The sequence below is a fragment of the Narcine bancroftii genome, chromosome 14, assembly GCF_036971445.1.
Source record: "Narcine bancroftii isolate sNarBan1 chromosome 14, sNarBan1.hap1, whole genome shotgun sequence".
Taxonomy (NCBI): domain Eukaryota; kingdom Metazoa; phylum Chordata; class Chondrichthyes; order Torpediniformes; family Narcinidae; genus Narcine; species Narcine bancroftii.
The window spans coordinates 13,149,804-13,171,607 of NC_091482.1; the positions used below are offsets into that span (position 1 = coordinate 13,149,804).

General features: G+C 43.5%; 1 protein-coding gene across 1 annotated transcript in view; it reads left to right on the plus strand.

Annotated features, from left to right (window-relative positions):
* ankrd13b (ankyrin repeat domain 13B) overlaps nucleotides 1-21,804 on the plus strand; it is a 234,888-nt gene that overhangs the window by 61,723 nt on the left and 151,361 nt on the right. The gene's annotated exons all lie outside the window — the stretch shown is intronic.

Here is a 21,804-nt window from a genome sequence, read left to right on the forward strand (position 1 = left end):
TTGTGTGTGTGGACTTAGAACCACTCTCCCAAACAAATAAAGAAGTGTTAGAAATAGAAGTACCTTAACAGAAATTACTCCAGACAAAAATTGAGAATGAAGAACATTTATTTTACAACAATGCAAAGTTGGGTGCTTCCCCTTACCCTGGGAATACACACATACACTGGGGCTCACCCAACTTTTATACAGTGAATTTCAGTATAGGAATACCCTCCCCCTTACATTCTTCTGCCTCCTGGATGGGTTTGGCATTAGGCAATCCTTCCTGCCTACGTGCAGTTTCTGTGAACTTGGAGGACCAGGGGTATCCTGTTGGTGTCTCATCATGTCATTATCCTCATTGTCCTTATTCACAACCTTGCCCTTGTCCCCATTCACACCTTTCCGATTCTCAGAGCTACAGTCTCTTCATATGCAGAGTTCGCTAATCCTATCTAGGGTTTTACTAATTTAATATGCATAACTTGATAAATCTGTGTAAGGCTTACTAATTATATATGTAGAACTTGGTCCTTCTGCCTAGGGCTAGGAGATCCTTATCTCACCCAGACTACCTCTACTTCCTACATTCTATTATTCCTTGCCTCTCCTTATCTTATTCATAAGGTGGGCTCACTGATCCTGTCGAAAGGACTAGAAGGTTCTTATCTTACATAGGCTGACTCTGCTTCCTGCATCCTAATTTCCATGCTTAGCCTGTTCATACTGGTTTAATCCATCACTCCATGTGTCTGTACTAGTTTCCCCATCTTTCATATTTTCATGTCAAGTTTACTCATCTCTCACAGAAGCAAATAAAAAAAATGCCTAATTCAATGTTAAGTTTGAAGGTTTTGTCCATTGTGAGGCAGACAAAGAATCACAATGAGCATTGCCCGGCACCTCTAATAATGAGAAAGATAAGCAAAAGGAAATATCTTCAGAGACATTTGAGTGCCTGTAGATTTGCCTCCTGCAGCCCCACAGATGGGCTGTTCAAACCATCAGCCACTTGAGCTCCAGGTCTGAACCTCCGACACGATCAGGAAGCCTTCAACACTCAAGGTCTTGCCCTCAGCGCCCTCTCGAATCCCATTTCCGATGCCTGGTTCCCATGAGCTAGTCTCCAGCAGCCTGTGTGGGCCCCTTGACTGCCCATAGCCTGTGTGAGTTCTTTGGCAGCACAGCCTGTATTTGCACATCTATTGTTTGTAAATTCACCTCCTTATAACTATTATAAGCAATGAATAACAAACCTATTTCCATCGGATCAATGAAATGTTTAACTCTTTGTGCTATGTTAGCTTGCAAATCATTTAGCTTGGCTTTCCCACATCTGATCACTGTGGAGTGATGCTCATGTCCAGCCTGATAAGATTTGAGCAAGGCTAGGAACCCAGATTCAGGAGGAGGAAAAGACTATATAGACTCTCAAACCAACTCCACCATTTGATAAAATCATGGCAAATCTGATTGTAACCTCAATTGTACAATCCCACTTTCCCGTGGTAACCACTCACACCCTTGCCTATCCTATATCTTCTTTGAAAACATTCAGAGTCTCTCCTTCCACTGCTCTCGGAGATGGAATTTCAACGACTTGCAATCCTCAGAGGAAAAAAAAATGCCTTATCTCTGCACCGAGTTCCACATTGTCCTGTGAGGGAAACCAGTTGCCAGCCCTCGCTTGTGAGGCTTACCCTCAAAGAATTGTTCTTAGACAAAACATCTAAAGGTTCCTGGGTGCTTGTGGAAACCTAGACTGCAGGAAATATTCTCGTCAGGCAAGCTATTCCAGATGCTCAGGAAATCTATCAGAGAAGCTGCTGGTCCACATAAGGCAGCAGGAAGTCAGGTTCAACTGGTTGGTACGGTACAACAGACCTCAGGAGAGGACCTCGCGCTTATTTTCATTGACGGGATGGCGGAGGAGAGGGTGACAAATATGTTGGAGAACCTCTCCTCGATCCACGTTTTGAAGAAGACATCGAGACCTTTACTTTCTCAAGAGTCTGAAGAGATTAGGCCTGTCATAAAGTACTCCATGGAACTTCTGCAGGTGTACTGTGGAAAGTTCACTGACCGGTTGTAGATTTGGTACGTCACCAAAGCCTCTAGAAAATTTCTAAAGGTGTACATGGACAGCATTCTGTCTGGTTGTATCACTCCCATGTACACTGTTTATTGTGTTGCCATCAAAGCTTGATATACATTTTCTGAACTGACTCATGACACAGCAAAGAGCTGAGGCCCAAAAACAGGTATCTGCCCACAATTCCAGTTACATTCAGACAAGATCAATGCACTTTCTTTATCCCTATATATTACCTCCCAGTCAATTTCCTCTCTGTGCATCAATTCCTACAATGGAATCTTTATAACTGTCCTCTGAAAATCCATGGTGCCCTTCAGAACTCCCCTGGGGAAAAGAGGAATTTTCCTCAGGAAAAAAAAATAGAGGGAATGAAACAAAGTTATGTCCAGGGCAACTTTTGTAAGAAACCTTCAGATGAAACCTAAAGCTCTTGGGTACAAGGGAAACCTATAAAACATTTCCCTGTTGTAATATTACCAACATATCAACATTATTAAACAAAATGCATGTAATAAGAAATTCTGGCCACCCTAAACCTGTTCCCAGAGAGAGCGAGAAAATTTCATAAACAATAAATTCACTTTTCTGTCACATGTACTGAATACAATGTAGGATATAATGAGACATATTGTGCAAATGGAGTACATTTGAATCATTCTGTGACTTAAAATCAGGCTCTACTGTGAAGGACAAAAGGAGAAAGATGAACAGTGTATTATTTAGTTCTATATTTTTAATTAACATGAACATCTCTTATCTGATCCCATGCCCAGTCACTGATGTTTTTATTCATGTTTCACTCACTGAAGCATTTCTGTTGTGTGTTCGGAAGCAGTGATGAAACATTGGGATGTTAACTCAACTGTAATGAGAAGTAAATATGAAGTTGCATTCCTGCTTTGTATGAAATGAGCATTCGAAGAAGGTTATTTATATTTGCAGATTGGTTTTCCATTTTTCTCACGTGTCCCATGGTTGTTCTTGATCCAGTGATATGCTACCCTATGGATAATTAAAAGGCAATTTCATGTAACTTTGATGAATTCACTTACGTGAATATCATCTGGTGCAAATTTAATGAGTCCCCGCATTATAGGAAATTGAAATAACAGGGTCAAAATGTGGGAATAATTGGTAAGACTGTCCCTGTCTGGAAGTTACAGGAGGTGTCACTCTTCGCTATTGGGTCACATTAATATCCCAGACCTAACAGATGCAAACCTTGCTTCAGAAATCATTTATTGGCGTCACAAAGGATCTTTTTGGATATTTCATTTTTCTTCAGTGTCAACAAACTTTCCCTGCCATCATATAATAAATGGCAAACCAGTATCCATGTCTGTTACAAGCTCCTTTCATTGTTCTTTTATGTATTGCAGTGGAAATTATCTATTTTAATTAACTCGGGAGTTCCTTGATATAGTATTCTAAGTCTGCCGATAGAATCTCTTTTTAGAAGCATCAGAGAGACTTGATAATATGAAAAGGTCAGGTCTCATAAATGTCTTTTAAAATAAATCTCCAGGATATCACAAATTTAAGCAGTTTTTAAAAAAAAAAAAATAGCTACCAATTAAACATTTCTTTGAATTAATCATATGGGATTGGAGATGAGTAATTCCTTTTGAGGCAAACTGACTGAGTACCATATCAAAATAAACTGAGAAGCTGAATTATCTTGCCGTGTCAGCATGGCTCAGTGGCCGCCAGTCTTGTGGTTGAGTCAGGTGGTTGGAAATCTGATGACAGGGATGTAAGTACTAGCAGAAAGATCATTCAATTTTCTTCCTGCCTACTACAACAGAATTGGTGAGATAGTCTAAATTGCATAGAATAACCAAACAATTTGGCAAATTAGACAAGCAAACCTGCTAAACAATTGAAAAGTGAATCTCAGTCAAAGGGAATAATGAGGGTGTGCCTGCTTGGAGATGGTGGCCATAATAAGCATAGAACAGCCTGTACTGATGTTGCAGCTCTATAAATCTCTGGTGAGACCACACTTAAAATATTGTGTTCAGTTCTGGTCTCCTCATTACAGGAAGGATGTGGAAGCTATGGAGAGAGTGCAGAGGAGAATTAACAGGATATTGCCTGGATTGAAAAATGAGTCTTATGAGGCAAGGTTAGCAGAGCTTGGGCTTTTCTTTTTTGGAGCGAAGAAGGATGAGAGGAGACTTAATAGAGGTCTACAAGATTCTGAGAGGCATAGATAAGGTGGACAGCCAGCGCCTTTTTTCCCAGGGCTGGAGCAGCAAACACCAGAGGACATCTGTACAAGCTGAGAGGAAGAAAGTTTAAGGGAGTTTACACAGAGTTTTGTGGGTGGTGGTGGAGACAGGCACATTGATGAAAGAAAATGGAGGGTTATGAAGTTGGGAGGGTGTTGTTTTATTCTGGTAGAGCTAGGTCGGCACAGTAACCATGGGCTGGAGGTCCTGTACTATCTGACCACCCTATCTAGTTGTGAGGCCATGTTCAATGAGCTATGGATCTGGACACCTGGGTCCCACTGTACGGGAATAATCTTAAGAGTCCTGTCTTTAACTGTGTACACTCCCCTTTCATTTGACTTTCCAAAGTGCCACACTGTACAAATTTAACTCCTTCTGCCTTTTCTCTGCCCGTATCTATTGATATCCATAATGATTGATATGCCCTCTACACTGCCCAAAACTCCACTAATCCAGGTAGTCTTCAGGCAGTCTCTCTGCTGGAAAAGGGTGTTAGTAATGACAAGCCGCTGTTCTGCGCAGAGTTCCAACAGGAGGCACCCGTTGTCATCGCTCTTGCCGACACCATGCTTGCCAAGGATTCCTGGCCAGGTTTCTGAGTCTTTGCCAACGCGAGCGTTGAAGTCACCAAGGATGACAACCTTGTCGGCTGTAGGGGTGCGTTGGATGAGGTTGCGCAGATCAGTGTAGAACTTGTCCTTTTCTGCTGGTTCCGCCTGAAGGGTTGGAGCATAGACACTGATGAGGGTGATGCGTCGCTTGTTTTGAAGGGGGAGTCGCATGGACATGATCCAGTCAGAGTGGCCTGTCAGGAGGTTTTCGAGTTTGGAGGCAATGGAATTCTTGACCATGAAGCCAACACCAGATAGGCGTCGTTCAGCCTGAGGCTTGCCAGACCAGTAGAGTGTGTAGCCCATGCCGTGTTCTTGGAGGCTGCCTACATCTGCAAGGAAGACTTCGCTGAGACTGGCTATGTCGATGTCGAGTCTGAGGAGTTCATGTGCGATGAGGGCAGACCGACGTTCAGGTCGGTGGTTGTCAGCCTTGTCTAGCATGGTTCTGATGTTCCAGCATGCTAACTTGAGTTTGTGTGCATCTTTTGAGGGGGAGGACGTGGACCTGTCCTCGGGCCTGCGCAAAGGAGCTTTTAGGTGGAGTGCAGTGTGTGCAGTACTGGCCCCACCCTTTACACCCATGGTTCGTGTGCCGTGGCCAAGCAAGCTGAGATGTGGAAGTGAGATCCTTGGGTCGTAGGTTTTATATCGGAGTGACCTTCTCCTATGCAGGTTGCTTAACCGGGCTGAAGAGGCCAGCCTCCCCTTTTAGGTCGAACCTTTTCTGGAGATCTACGACCGCTGTCCACAGTTATGGAGTGGTGCGCCCTGGAATCGGCCTGCGTGCGTTTACTCCTGCCGTGGCCGAGTAAAGGGGATGCAGCATTGGTTGAGGATCAGAAAGAAAAGTTCTAGTAGAAATTTTTTTAAGACTGGTGAGAACTCTGCAATGGAGTTCACAGTTGTTAGTGTTTAGACTATTGGTTTTTGAGGTGTGTATTAAACTCTGAAATACACTAAACAGTTCTCATTGACCGCTCCCAGCCCGGGGCTCGGCTGCCAACGGTCGGGCTGTGTGGGCTGCCGGGGTTTGCCTGGCGACGGCAGTCTGTGTTCGGAGCTCGGGCAGCGGTGCGGGCAAGCCCGGTCTCGGCTGGCTGTCTCTCCCCGCAATGTGGCCGTTGCCTCAGGCGGACTCAGGCAGGACCTCGGGGGCCCCCCCGGGCAGCAGCGGATCCTCAGGCCTCCAGCGGTGGCAGCAACAGGACCTCAGGCTAATCCACAAACCTACTAAATCACCCACTTACTTTTCCATCCAGGTCATTTATATATACAAGTACTCTCCGACTTGTGACTTTTGTGACTTGCGTCCATCTGCACATGACCAAATTTTTAAAAAAAATGTTAAAAATATATAAAATTTATGTGGTTTATGTTGTATTTGAGAAACTATAACAGGGCTTTAGAACATGTAAGAGCCAAAATGTGTGTACTTGTTAGCCGGCATTCCAGGGTCCCGGGGCTGGGTGTAGCCATCTTGATTCGTGTGCGCATGAGTGAGTCTTCGTTTGGCGCATGTGCAGTGGGTTCACTTATTGGAGTTTGGTTGGCACATGCGCGAGAGTTAAGGATGCAATTTCAACATCGTCAGGGCGCTTAACTCTCACGTATGCACCAACTGAATCAAGATGGCTACGCCCAGCCCCAGGACCTAGGAATCATGGTCCCGAATGTGGAAAGATTCACCAAGGTTGATCGACAAATTCAGGAAGCTTTAATTTGTTATCATCAAATCCATGATGAAAAAAATGATCTGATTAAAATGTTTGCTTTAAGACTTCAATATTCCACATGCATGGGCAAAATTCTAACTTTCGTCCATTCCAAGATATGACCAATTCTTCGGTCCCCATTATGGTCGTAAGTCAGGAACTACCTGTATCACAAAACAACAGAGGCCCCAAATTGATCCTTGTGGAATGTTGCTGGTTGCAGATTTTCAGACAGAATTCCACCCTTCCACCACAGCTTCTGTCTTTCATGGGCCAGCCAATTCCATATCCAAACTACCAATTCACTGTGGATCCCACACACCTGTACCATCTGGATGACCCTGCCACAAGGGACCTTTCCAATTGCTTGGAGCACAGTGGAAACATTGAAAACATCCGGTCAATCAGCTTCTGTGGCGAGAGAAACACATTACCTTCTACAGAGAGAGAAGCAGAGCTAGCATGCTGCAGTGAGATGTGGAGGTTGTTCTGTGGCTAAAGGAATGGTTATCTTTTAAAGTTGTTGACCTTTCAACAGAACTGCTTTAACATTTGAAAGGTATGGTAAATTACATTGCAATATACAGTATTTCACACTGAACCTTTTATGATGTATAGCACTTCAGAATCATCTTGTATCAATCTCCTAATTTCTTTCATTCAACTTTTATAAAAAAAAAAATATCATTCATCCATTTTTTACAGACCAGCTTCATACCATTACCTCTCTGGCTAAATCTGTATGGAATAATGAGTTTCATTCTAAATTGCATCAATTTCGCGAAGAAAATCTTTTCTGAAAATAGTCTCATTTATCTTTTTACATCAAGTTCTCGGAGCATTGAGTGCTGCAAAAGGCTCGTCTTATTGAGAATTACCAACCAGGGCTCTGGAGAATGTGACTTGAAATATAAAGTATATGAAGGAACAAATGCTGCTGTGTTTTATTCCTAAGTATAGATACCGTGATCATTATCAGCTAAAGTGTTCTGGGAAAAAAAAATTAAATTCTGCTTAAGCTTTTTACAACATGGCAACTACTTTAATGGGATATATGATGGAATGATGTACTTGATTAGTTTAACTTTGTCACTTTATACCCAATACAATGGGAAGGGAAAGGTCAATTCTATCATTCATATATAGCCAGCTGTAGTAAAAGAACAAGAGTATAATTACAAGTATTTATCCAATTCCTTTGCGAACGTTAGTATATTGGTATATGGGTGCTTGTTCTAGATAATAATAATCTGTTACAAAAACATTTTTGATTTATATCATCTCTGCTTTTTTTCCAGTCAATTATCTGATATCACACTGAGTGTTTTGCAATTAATTGATGTGGTGATGTAATTAACAAAGTCGTTACTTTATCATTGTCTGTTTATACTTCCCCTGAAATGTTCATATTGTTACCGAAAACTACCTACAGCACTTCTGTACAATTGATTAATGGACAATTCCTATTTAATGCAACATACAAAAATATTTGAGGTACAAAAACAAAATGATGCATGTATCAGGGATCTGAAATTAAAATAGGAAATATTGGAAATATTCAGGAGGTTAGGCAGCATCTGTGGAGTGAGAATTTAATATTGCAACAAAATTGCTTTTCATCAGAAAAATTCCTCTCTCGAAAGATGCTGCCTAGTCTGCAGAATATTTGAAGTGTTTGGCAGTATTTTTACTTTTATATGCAACATTAATTTCCTGAAGATGTCTGTCCATTGAGGGAAACATACCATCAAGCATCTCTATAATTGTTGAAAGATTTGGAGTAATTTCAGTTGTGATATTTCCACTGCAATGTAAACATCTGACTAAAGCAAACCCAGGCCATACATTGTCTTCTGGCCCATTTCACCAACTGCTCATGTCCAAAACATTCCCTAGGCTTAATCGATACCAAGCTGACCTTTCTCAGGCATTTGAAAATTAATTAAGATGTTTTGTGTACATCTCCTGCCTTCCTTTTGCTGTTTAATATGGCTCATTTTGATGGGTAACCTTTCTAATAAATGTTCTGGTCGAGGAGGAGGACACCGTTGACAGATCCAATTTGAAATTTCAAAGGATTCTTGGTCAAGATTACGTGGATGGAAATCCGATTGGTGCACAGATTTTTTGTAAGTTACAGAAAATGCCAATATGTTCTACTATAATTATTTGACCAACCCTCTCAAGCTCATCTTGAATTCCACATTGGCAACATGCAATCTGATCAATCCACGAAATAATATTTAGGAGAAGAACTTTAATTGTTCTCTGGGGTGCAATAGTCTACTCATGGCACTCAGAATTCAAGACACTTGGTCTTAAGCTTTTTGCAAAATAGGTTGTGGCTTTTTAAAGAGGGCATATTAAATGTAAATACAAAGTTTAGTAACTGTGGTGTAGCAAGCAGACACAAAACACAGAAAAAGCAGTACTATTTAGACTTAGACTCTGTTGTACACCAGTAGTAGTCTTGATGGCTCCACGTGTAACTGGCCCGGGAGGGGCCGGCTCAAGCCTGTATACAGATTGGTGATTGACAGCCAGGGGGAGTCAGCCTCCCAGGTGGTCGTCCTGCAGGTACAGAGGTCGTCCCCTGCGGTGCTGGCAGGCACATGGCCCGGTGCAGTGGTTGTGTCACTACAGTAACCCTGTATATTATTATGCCTGGATTTTGACATTAAATTAAACAAGAGGCAAGAAGCATTTTTGCTTTGATGAGAGTGGGTTTGCTATTGGTTTAAAAAAAAAACCAGACAGCTTTCATAAAACTTAATGTTGCTCTGGAATTATATGTTCCATAAAAACATCTGTGGCCATTTGTGTTAATTACAGGTGCTTATTATTTGATTGCAAAGAACAGCAATGTGGCACTGTGGAGAGCTTAGATGTGTCATTAATTAATCATTCAGAATTTCCATACCAGGGAATAGATCTGAGATAATTTGATTGAAGCCTTTTTGGCTGAATCTTTCAGTGTAACTCCCTCTAATCAGGCCTCCTGTGGAATGTGACTTCCTTTATAGTCATTTGATCTCACTTACAGAAGCACATTCAATTTTAGCCTCGAGAAACTCATCGGTTATGAGTCTATTAAATCTTTTGATTGCCAATCGTGAGTACAGCGAATACTTCTTTGTCGCAGCTGAGCTAGTGCCACCTTGATCTTTTACGTCAGGGTAAATCATGCTTTGGAGTTGAGAGTAAATTTGTGTCTGAGATGAGATGAATGAATGAAGCTTCATTGTCATATACGCAAGTACTATATACAGATGTAATGAATGTCGTACTTGCTGCAGCTTCCCACTTGCGTAAGCAAATTAACAGCAGTTTAAGCATAATTCTGGTCAAAGTGAAGGGAGGGAAGTTGAGGGGAGATATCAGGGGAAAGTATTTTTCACATTGAGAGTTCTGGGTGCCTGGAATGCATTGCCAGGGGTGGGTGGGGAGGCTGGAACAATAGGGGCTTTCAGACAGGCACATAGATGAAAGAAAAATAGAGGGTTCGGAGGTAGGGTGGGTTCGCACTGTGGTGACTAAGTAGCCTTGTGTTCTCAGGGGAAATGGGAAATGGGGGATGCAGGCTCCCCCATATAGGCCTGTAATTAGAGCCCTTTCCCTGATGACCCTTGTCCCCTACTAATGTAGATGACGGTATACTTCCCATTCCAGCACAGTGGGGCTTGCACTACAATCACCACCCAATCCCACGAGGAGATGCCATCGCAGATCCCATCAGGCAGTGCCCACGGGGCCTGATTAATTGACTGCTGGTCTGATAAGTCACTCAGGGTGCTTGCTTCCTAACATGAGAGATTTGTATTGGCAATCCCCTCATCCCAGGGTCTGAGCAGTCACGTAGCCAGGTCCCAGCACGGTCAGCTCTTTCGCTGAATATTCCTGTGTCACTGTGGTTTTGCAAAGGCCCAGATATCTCCCCGCCCCCTCCCTTCCCACTAAAGTCCCCCAATTCTTTGCTGCTTCCCTGTTCTGTAGGGTTGGAGGGGCACCCTTGTGGCAGGTCTGCGACCGCGTGGTCACCAGTCAAGGCTGCAGGAGTTTGGGTGCGAACCAGAGAGGACGTGTGGGGCAGGTTTCATCTTCCTCACACTCGTCACTACCCATCCACACATCCCCCTCCCCCAACCACCTGTCAAGCCCATACCCTCACTGGACAATGGCCCAGATCTTAACCATGCTAGCTGGATTGGCGTGCTGTCTCCAGAGCCACATTTTAAGCATTCTGCAGACTACCTCTGACCTTTTACCTTGGGATCAATGGCTTGGGCTTGGGCGGTCTGTACTGCCTCTTGCAGTACATAGCAACGCAGTTGGAGTGCAATCATCTTCCTATTTTTCAGGGCACTCTCCCAATCTTTTCTTTCTATGATCTCACACTGGTGTCTCCGGAGAGACGCTAGCAGCCAAAAGGCACCCTTCTGATTCTCCTTAGTTTTTTGGGAATCCCAACTTCTTGAGGAGGGACATAATGTGGTGCCCCATTTTCTCACTATGTGGGTCCAGGTGCTTGGACCAGTCAATTGGTTTGCCGTGATTCACTTGCATTTTTGCCAAGCTCCCAAGCCATGCACTATCGTCGGTCAGTCCAATCCTTGCTGCTTGCACTAGTTCTCCCGGCCTGATTCGGAAACAGTTCCCCTGCGGCTGTGTTCATTCATCACGCTCGCGAGCTCTCGTGGTTAGAAAGCTTTACAATCAAGATGTAACATATGATATCTGCCATCCCTTGATATCTCTAGCAGGCACAGTGCTTAACTAAACTAGAGTCAGATATTTCTAGATACACAATACTACCACTGCCAACCCTTTGTCTGCACACACCTTACCAACTACTTTTCAGTGTTGCCCATGGTTCCTAACCTGGAGTGGAGCCAGGGTGCAACCCAGAAGAAAAGAGGCAGATACCTCACAGGTAGTGGGCTTTATAGTACCATCAGCTCATTAAGGGGCCAATGACCAGGTATCAATGAGGTAATTAAAGGTGCCAATGACCAGGTGTGCATGAACCTGTGGGCAGGGCTTGACCTTGATTGGCAGGTGAAGTGATGTCTGACTAGGTTCCAGATGGAGTGGTCACAGGAAGGTTTAAGTGATGGGTAGGGGAAAGAGAAGGATGGGAAAGGAGTCAGGGGGATGAGGGGAGGTGAAGAAAAGAGAATGGAAGGAGGTTACTGGAAATGGGAGAGGTCAATATTGGTTGGAGATTGCTGGGACAGTTCAAGGTGGTGTTCCTCCAAGTTACCCATGACCTTAACCTGATGACTTTGAGGTATGAATTCATATCTCCTCATCGATGTGAAAATTGAATTCTGATATTTTGGGAATCATAAAAGTGAATCATCATTGCACAAACTCCAGATGATTCACAGAATGAAATATGTAATCCTCACCTGGTCTGGTTGATATGCAACTCGAGACCCAAGTCAATCAGGACCAGCATTTGTCAAGAGCATGTCATAAAATTCATTGTTTTGTGGCAGTGTAAATATTGCTATAAAATTGTATTTCAAAAATAAATAAAGCAAGAAAATAGGAAAAAGTGAGTTCGAGGCTGAGGTTCATTATCCATTTAGAAATCTGAAGGTGGGAGATACTGTCCTTGTGTCGCTGGGTGTTCATCTTCAGGCTCCTCTACCTTTATCCTGATGTGAAGAGGGCAGGCTCCTTGAGGATAGAGGCTGCTTCCTTAAGACACTGCCTCTTATAGATGTCATGGATGGAGTGAAGAAGCCAAGCCAATGATTCTCTGGAGGTTTCTTTTGTCCTGTGCATTGGCACCTCCATTCCAGACAGTGATGCGACCAGTCAGAATGTTCTCCATGGTACACCTGTTCGAGACTCTTTGGTGCAATATGGTCAAATGTTCACTGTGACCTGAAAAAGCCTAGCAGGGGCAATAAAGGATGGACAACAAATGGTAATTTTTCAGAATAGCCTATATCCTATAACTAATAAATTCATTTCAGGTTATGTAGGTGAAATCAAGGACAAGTTGATTTCTTCATGATTAATATTCAGTACCTGTATACTGAGCACCAGAATGATTTTGGGCTGGATAGATCTGGCCTCTGTTCCATCCTAGCCAAGAGTCCATGGAAGTGGTCTATATCTGTATGAGAATGTTTAAGGATTGAGCCCATTGATAGCGGGTTGGAAATAGGTTGAAAGTGGGAGGACAAATAATTAAAAGAGATCTGAGGGACAAGTGTCGGGAATATTGTGATCAGTTCTGGTTGCCTCCTTATAGGAAGGATGTGGAAGGTATGGAGAGGGTGCAGAGGAAATTCACCAGGATGTTGTCTGGATTGGAGAATTTGTCTTGTGAGGGAAGGTTAACAGAACTAGGGCTTTTCTCTTTGGAGTGAAGAAGGATGAGAGGTAACGTAATAGAGGTCTACAAGATTATGAGAGGAATAGATAGGGTAGACAAGCAGCACCTTTTTCACAGGGAGCATGTAGCAAACACTAGACAACATCTATACAAGGTGAGAGGAGGAAAGTGTAGTGGAGAGATCAGGGGTAATATTTTACACAAGCAGTCAGTGCCAAGAATATATTGCCAGGGGTGATGGTGGAGGCTGGTACAATAGAGACAATGAGAAGAATCTTAGAAAGGCTCATAAATGCAAGAAATATAAAGGGATATGAGTGCGATAAGGGAAGGTTAGTTTGTTGAGTAGGTTTCTGTTGGTTGGCAAAACATCGTGGGCTGAAGAACTTTTACTATGTTATAATGTTCTATGTTATGTTTTCACACCAATACCCCTGAGCATAAAGCCCTGCAAAAGGTAGTGAACACAGCCCAGGATATCACAGGCAAAACCCACCCCACTATTGAGTGCATCTGCAGGGAACACTGTCTTCAGAAGGTAGTAGCAATCATCAAAGACCCTCTCCACCCAGCACACGCTCTGTTCTCACTGCTGCCATCAGGAAAGAGGCATCGGTGCCACAAGACTCGCACCACCAAGTTCAGGAACAGCTGCTTCCCCTCCACCATCAGACTCCTCAATGACAAACTCAATCGGGGACTCATTTAAGGATTCTTGTGCATTTGGTGATTTTCTTTTTGTTCTCTCTGTATTGCCCAGTCAGTTTGTTTACATTCATTATCCGTTTGCAGTTCTTTGATTGTTTACATGTTTTATGCTGCATACAGGATAAAGGAATCTCAGGGTTGTATGTGATATTGTGTATGTACTCTGACAATAGATCTGAAATCAAAGGTAGCAGGACAAGCTGCTAGAGTTGGTGATAGAGTAAGGCACAATCAGAACTTTGAAAAATATGGGCCAAATGCAGCAAAATGGGATTAGTGCACATTGGCATCTTGGTTGCCATGGATAGGTTGGGATGCAGCCTTTTCTGTGCTATATGACTCCATGACTCTTCATTCAATTATAAGAGCAGTACTCCAGAATGTCTACTGGAGTGGAATGAGGCAGAAACAAGTTATATTCATCATGTTGGTCATTATGTGGCAGGCATCTCCTGCTGCCAGGCTTATGGATGTTGGGGGAGGACATTGTTACTCAGCCCTGTCCTGCATCATTGAATGTACCTCCAATCGCTTCATCATCAGATGGCCAAGTCCCGTGTAAGCAATCACTGAGGCATGACGCTGCGACATTAGCAGAATAGGGCTTCAAGTGAGATCACCTGGGAAGGAACTCCAGAAAATTGCCCACTGCCCATGATGTTTCCAGCTGATTATAACTGCACCCTCATACCTTTCTTGTTAAACGTCAGGACAGTGTTAGCCATTGCTTTAAGGGGAGCAGGGAAAGAAGCAAGACAAAATAGCTCTAGAAGGGGTGCACGGTTAGTGTGGCGGTTAGTGCAATGCTGTTACAGCGCCAATGAATTGGGTTCAAATCTGATACTGACTGTAAGGAGTTTATACGTTCTTCTCGTGTCTGCATGGGTTTTCTCCAGGTGCTCTGGTTTTCTCCCACCCTTCAAGACATATGGGGGCTGTAGGTAAATTGGGTGCCATGGGCTCGCAGGCCAGGAGGGCCTGTAACCGTGCAGAATGCCTAAATTTAAAATTTAAATGTAAGGGTGATGGCAGTTCCAAACACCAGAGATTGGGGCACAGCAGTTCTGATCCTGTCAGTCAGTGAGCACGAAGCGTTTCTTCACACATCAGCCCAGCTTGGTGACAATAGTGATAAAATGAAATATTTTTTACATTCCATTCACTGTATTCAGCACTCCCTATCACACTTTAGGAGCAATAATTATTATCTCTGCTCCCAGGTTGTCATATGACACAACCAGATTGTAATGTAAAGTCTTCCTTTCTCCATTCCATCCAGCTCCACGGTAACAGACAAACAGCATCTCATTTTCCTTTGTGTGACACTTCATGTGAGGGTTTGGAATTGTTGAATACAACTGATAGGGTATAGACGAATGCCACTGAATGCCGTCTCTTTGGATCCATTTCATTCAACATTCCTGTCATCTTTCTCGTGAACATACATTCACCTCATTGGATTTTAGCCAACTTTCCAGAGACAGAACAAGTAGTGCCTTACATTAATATTTCACGTGCTGCATTCCTCAGCCAGTATCTCCTTGACATCGTCAAAGAGAAAAGTAAAGGTCTCAGATCAGGAAGAGAAGAAGCTTGCCTCACAATTAGTTGTATCTTAGAACATCACTACCCAATAGCGAGTGGTGTCTACTTTTTGGCCTGTACTCTTGACAAGCAAACCGCAAGATGTCAGTGCTCGGACAGGTGACAGAAGGCGCAATTGCATCTATTCCTGAGATATGTGGCTGGATAAAAGGTTGGGCAGTAGTTCTTGTATGCCTCCTGCAATGAACCCATGTGTACCTTAGGAGCCAGAATCAGAATTAATTATCAAGAACAGCATCAAGGTGTAAATATTGCTATAAAATTACATTTTAAAAATAAATTAATTTGTGCAAAAAAAAAAAAAGTGAGGTGGTGTATTGACCATGCAGAGGAGAAGAAGCTGGTTTTGTACCATTGGGCATTCAGGCTCCTTACCAATGGTAGCTGTGTGAAGAGGGCATGACCTGGGTGGTGAGGGTCCTTGAGGATGGAGGCTGCTTTCTTAAGACAGCACCTTTTGTAGATGTCTTCCTTGGTATGGAGACGGATGCCCGTGAAGGCGCTGGCCGAGTTCACAAATCTCTGTCCTTTTTTTCTTGCCCTTGGCACCTCTGCACCAGACAGTGATCCAACCAGCCAGAATGCTCTCCACGGTACACCTGTTGAAATTTGCAGGTCTTTTTGGTGACATGCCAAATCTCCTCAAACTCCTCACGAAGTATTGCTGCTGGTGCGCCTCCCTTGGCGATTGCATCGACGTGGATGTGTCAGAATAAATCCTAAGAGATGTTAACACCCAGGAATTCGAAGCTCCTGACCCTTTCTACAGCCGTCCCCTTGATGTCATCTATGGAGAGGACTCCAGCATTTAGACAAGCCGATCTTGGAAGGTTATCTTGAAGGTGGCTTAGAGTGTTTGAAGATGTAAGAAAAGATGCGCCATCAGTGTTCAGTGTGGGCAGTGTGCACCTTGAGCAAGTCCAGTGACTGTGAATGCAACTTTACAGCAAGTGGCCTCTCACTTAATTTTGTTCCTTTGTAAGAGCCTGCCCTTTGGTGAGGGAAGAACAGCCCATGCTCTTTCAACTGATGCCCTTGATTGTGAATAAGTGGTTGTGCAATATTGGGTGAGTTTGATGACAGAGAAACAGCAATGGCAAATTTAGATTTAAATTTAGACATACAGCACAGAAACAGGCCATTTCGGCCCAGGAGTCCATGCCGCCCAATTTACACCCAATTAACCTACACCACTAATATGTTTCAAACAGTGGAAGCCTTCAGGGAAACCCACTTAGACACAGGAGAACAAGTCTTGAAACTCTGGTCTTGATTGCTGGCGCTGTAAAGATGTTGCACTTACCGCTACGCCAACCGTGTCACCCCAAACATGACAATTACATACAAAACACCCAATGGCATAATATATACACAGAAATGCATGCAAAATTGCTTCACTGTGGACGAACATTACTGTCAAATCTGCATGTCTTTTTGGGTATTTTGTGGATGAATTTCTAGGCCTATGTTTGCTTTGGTCTCTCCTCAACCAACATCATGGCCAAGGTTCAGTTTTTTTTGGCCCAATCTTCAGATGCGGTCAAAACACAGAAACTCTGGAGGAACGGTGGGTCTCAGAGCGTCCCTAAGTATATGTAACTGACATTTCAGGCCTGAACCCTTCCTTGAGATGTGAGTGAAAATCAACAAGTGTCTGAATTAATGGCTGGGGAGAGATGGGAGGAAGAAAGGGAGGGGGGGAGGAGTCTAGTCCAACAGACAAAAGGTGTTCATTGGATATAAGAGGAAAGGTGAGAATTAATTTTGGCTCTGTGAAAGGAGACAGAAGGAAAAGGGAGAGAGAGAGAGTTAGAGGAAAGAAGTCAGGGGGTGTGTGGTGGAAGGTTTCAATGGAAACTGGCGAAGTCTGTGCTAATGCCCAGATGGAAGATGAGGTGTTGTTCGTCCAATTTACGGTGGTCTCAGTCTGGCAGTGCATGGCACCATGGACAGACGTGTCAGCAAGAGAGTGGTGTGGGGAACTGAAATGAGTGGCCACTGGAATCGCAAATCTGAATGGACACAGTCAATGGTGCTGTAGCAGAACTCCTTGAATGGAATATTCATAAATTGGGGATTTGCTGTAATTGAAGCTCCTTGTTCAGACTCATTGGAAAAGGGTGCTTTGATAAATTCAGGAGGAAGGTCATTGTTACAGAGCAATATTAAGCTGTGCATGCAAGATGGGCCAAGCTTTTTAGTTAATTCCTTTCTTGGGCAGTTAATTTATCTCAGCAGGGACAAGAAAATTGATGCTTTCATTAGCTTGTTCTAAAAAAGGGAAACAAGATCCAGAGCTTCCATTCCTAAATTTAGCATCTTGTTAAAATGCTAACTAGTAAAAGCAATGCTTGCTATTAATCAGTGTCCAGGTTCATAGTGAGGAGAAGTAACCACAGAATCAAAGCCCAAGCTTTTGGGTCATGACAAAGAATGGGAGGTCAAGGGATGTTGAGGATATGGAATGGAAGAGAGGGAGGCGACTGGCTGTTGGCGACTTGAGATGAGGAACCTTTGCAGGCTGTTGGAGACTTGCTCTGCACTGGCTGAAGGGGTACCAGGTATTAGAACCAGAACATGAGAGGGCTCAGAGGGCACTGAAGGTTTCCATATGGTGTCGGAGGTTCGGATCTGGAGCCCAGGCTACTGATGGTTTGCACTGGACTCTGTGTGGCTGTGGGAGCGCTGGAGGCGAATCCACGTACACTCAGCGACTCCGAGAGGACTCTTCTCTTTCTCTGACTGCAAGAGGCGCTTCAGGCAGTTCCTTCCGTTGGTGAATCTGTCAGTCTTGCATCTGCCAATTCCATGTATTATTGCACTGTTTTCATAACATGGCAATAAGGGAATCTTGAATCTCAAATCTTGAAAGGGGGTGATAAAGTTGTAAAATAACTAAAACTAAACAAGAACTTTGGATATTTACATTTTATGAGGTTCTTCTGCCTGAAAGAAATTTAATTTTTTTTCAATAAAAAGGTTTAACATCTTTAACACCCACTTGAATGTAAGAGGAGTTCTCCAGTAACTGGCAAAACATTAAATATTCAAAAGATCTGGTAAATGATTGACATTACATTTTAGAAAATAGCATCAGATTAATCGTCTTAGAATGCCCAACCCAACTGGCAAAGAATATAGCTAAATTCATGAAAATGAACAGTGGGAGTGTATCTATTTCTCACTAGCTTTAAAAAGGTGAAAAATGTTATTTAAGGCAAAAGTTTAAAAGTGTAAATTAATCATTTGTAAATTATTTGTAAGAGCTCTGTAGGCCCAGAAGTTCTCAAATTCATGTTGGTACAAGAGCCACCTTGATTGCAATCATTACCAACAAACTGCTTAGTCATTTAGCTTGTGAAGCATTGAGAGCAGTCATAAGGTCATTTCTTCTTCTTTGGCTTGGCTTCGCGGACGAAGATTTATGGAGGGGGTAAAAAGTCCACGTCAGCTGCAGGCTCGTTTGTGGCTGACAAGTCCGATGCGGGACAGGCAGACACGGTTGCAGCGGTTGCAGGGGAAAATTGGTTGGTTGGGGTTGGGTGTTGGGTTTTTCCTCCTTTGCCTTTTGTCAGTGAGGTGGGCTCTGCAGTCTTCTTCAAAGGAGGTTGCTGCCCGCCAAACTGTGAGGCACCAAGATGCACGGTTTGAGGCGTTATCAGCCCACTGGCGGTGGTCAATGTGGCAGGCACCAAGAGATTTCTTTAGGCAGTCCTTGTACCTTTTCTTTGGTGCACCTCTGTCACGGTGGCCAGTGGAGAGCTCGCCATATAACACGATCTTGGGAAGGCGATGGTCCTCCATTCTGGAGACGTGACCCATCCAGCGTAGCTGGATCTTCAGCAGCGTGGACTCGATGCTGTCGACCTCTGCCATCTCGAGTACTTCGACGTTAGGGATGAAAGCGCTCCAATGGATGTTGAGGATGGAGCGGAGACAACGCTGGTGGAAGCGTTCTAGGAGCCGTAGGTGGTGCCGGTAGAGGACCCATGATTCGGAGCCGAACAGGAGTGTGGGTATGACAACGGCTCTGTATACGCTTATCTTTGTGAGGTTTTTCAGTTGGTTGTTTTTCCAGACTCTTTTGTGTAGTCTTCCAAAGGTGCTATTTGCCTTGGCGAGTCTGTTGTCTATCTCATTGTCGATCCTTGCATCTGATGAAATGGTGCAGCCGAGATAGGTAAACTGGTTGACCGTTTTGAGTTTTGTGTGCCATTAAAAGGTCATTTAAGTCATCAACAAATGGCCAACATTCAAATTCATGCAATCGTGATCTATGAAAGTCATGATTAGTAACACTCAGTGGGTGATTTCCATCCCCCCAGAAGTTAGCATCAGGGACCAGGTTTGATCTTGGCATTGCCTGGGTGGAGTTTGCATGTTTTCCCCATGACTGTGTGGATTTTCCTGTTTATCTATTGTAAGTTATCCCTCAGTATAGCTAAATGGGAAATATAACAACCAAAGGGAAGTTGTTGGGTTGGGAGAGTGACACCAGTAAGATTGGGTCTGCTGGGAGCCAGCATCAGCTTGATAAGCTGAATGGCCTCCTTGTGCACCATAATAAGTAAATATATATACAAGATTTGGGTGCATGGCCATTTACTGTACTATTATTGACGATTTGGGATTGGCTGGCGCTCTCTGCCATTTGATCACATCTCACTAATCAGATATGGCCTGTCTTTAGGTTACCATGGACAAGAATCAGAGATGGCCTTGACAGACACTGCAATACTGATGGATGATCACATATTAATAACTATTAAACAAATAGTTGACCCAAAAAACTCTTCATCAGGGCTCTACAGGGGATGCCCTGAAGTAACAATCATCGCACTTGTATCAGTAAAACAATTAAAACCAGAAAATGGTTGCCCTGCAGGAGGCTACGGCCGGTCATTGGGTTGAACCTTTCAATGTGAACCCTGCAGAGAACGCGAGCAGGTTAACAGAAACTGGAAAAGTCACTGTTAATGCCATCTGGCTGGAGAGGGCCCAGACGGGAAATTTAAGTGTTGCCCCTCCAATTTACGGATGGCCTTGGTGGGCCAACATACAATAAATGACTTTAGAACTAAGGAGTTTATTAAGCAGTACGAATGGGCTTTGTTAAGTACTTACCTGCATTTAATAAAATGGTCTAGCCTCATTGTATTAAAAGCACAGAAACTTTGAATAAGAGCTCAGGCCTGAAACCTTTTAACCTCCTACGGATGCGACAAGCTTACCCTCACTGACAAAAGGCAAAGGAGGAAAAACCCAACACCCAACCCCAACCCACCAATTTTCCCCTGCAACCGTGTCTGCCTGTCCCGCATCGGACTTGTCAGCCACAAACGAGCCTGCAGCTGACGTGGACTTTTACCCCCTCCATAAATCTTCGTCCGCGAAGCCAAGCCAAAGACCCTGTGGAGATGGAAGGGGTAAATTTTGATGGACAGAGATAAAATACATGGACAGATTAGCACTGCCATTGCTTGCTTGGTACCTTGGACACAGACTCTGCGCAGCAGCAGCGCTCCGACAAATGGTCTTCATGAATGTTGCTTTCCCCATCTCTTTCATCTTTCCAATCTCAGAAGCTGTCACTTCCTCACACTCAGAGCTGAAGCTTTTCTTGATGGCTTTCTCCGCCAGCCTATTTCCCGAATCTATTTTCAGTCAACTGTTGCTTTGCTATTTCAGGCTGTGTGGTATGTGCTGTTCAGATTTTAGTTTTCTGACTCACAGCCAGCTTGCCATTTGAAGCTTGTACTGATTTCTCAATCTTCCCTCTGGAGGCAATGACGGACTCCTGTCTACTCCAGCTCAAGAACCACTGCTTTCAAATATTAATGCCGCTAAACGTGTTGCTGAGCACGTTTGACCAGGCAACATTCATTGCAAAGGAGGGCTGCTTTGAGGGGATCACCTGCCGTTGCCCATGAGGAAATCATTCACTTGCTAAACAGCTTCATGTAGTGCTGTTGTGAGAGGAAAGCCTGAAAATGCTGGGATTCTATCAGATCATCTGATGTCCCTGCAGAGCTGGAGGTAATTCCAGGGACAGAGTTCTAACACATTTAGATTTTTTTTTAAGGAAGCCAATACATTCTACTACCATTACTGAATTCTTTTCACTCTGCTGAGGATAGCTAAATAAGTCGAAATAGGGACATTGTTCAAGAGAAACAGATTGTAACTGTCATCTTGGCCCCAGTTGAGACTTTTTACCGCACCATCTGTTAGATTTAATTGCACGTACACATTGTGACAATATTTAGATGATTTTTTTTGTTGTTGTAACATGTATCAGTGCCCGCACTGTTGCACACACTTTAAAGAACTAATTGTGCTGTTTTTTTTGAGCAGAAGCCCAGATTTAGTTCTTCAAGCGAGTATTATGCACACTTAGGAGTGATTTTCGGTCTGATACCACCCTGAACCATACTCACCTTGATTAATCTACCATCATGGTTTCATAGCTACAACACCATCTGGGCTGGTAGAGACAGACTCCATT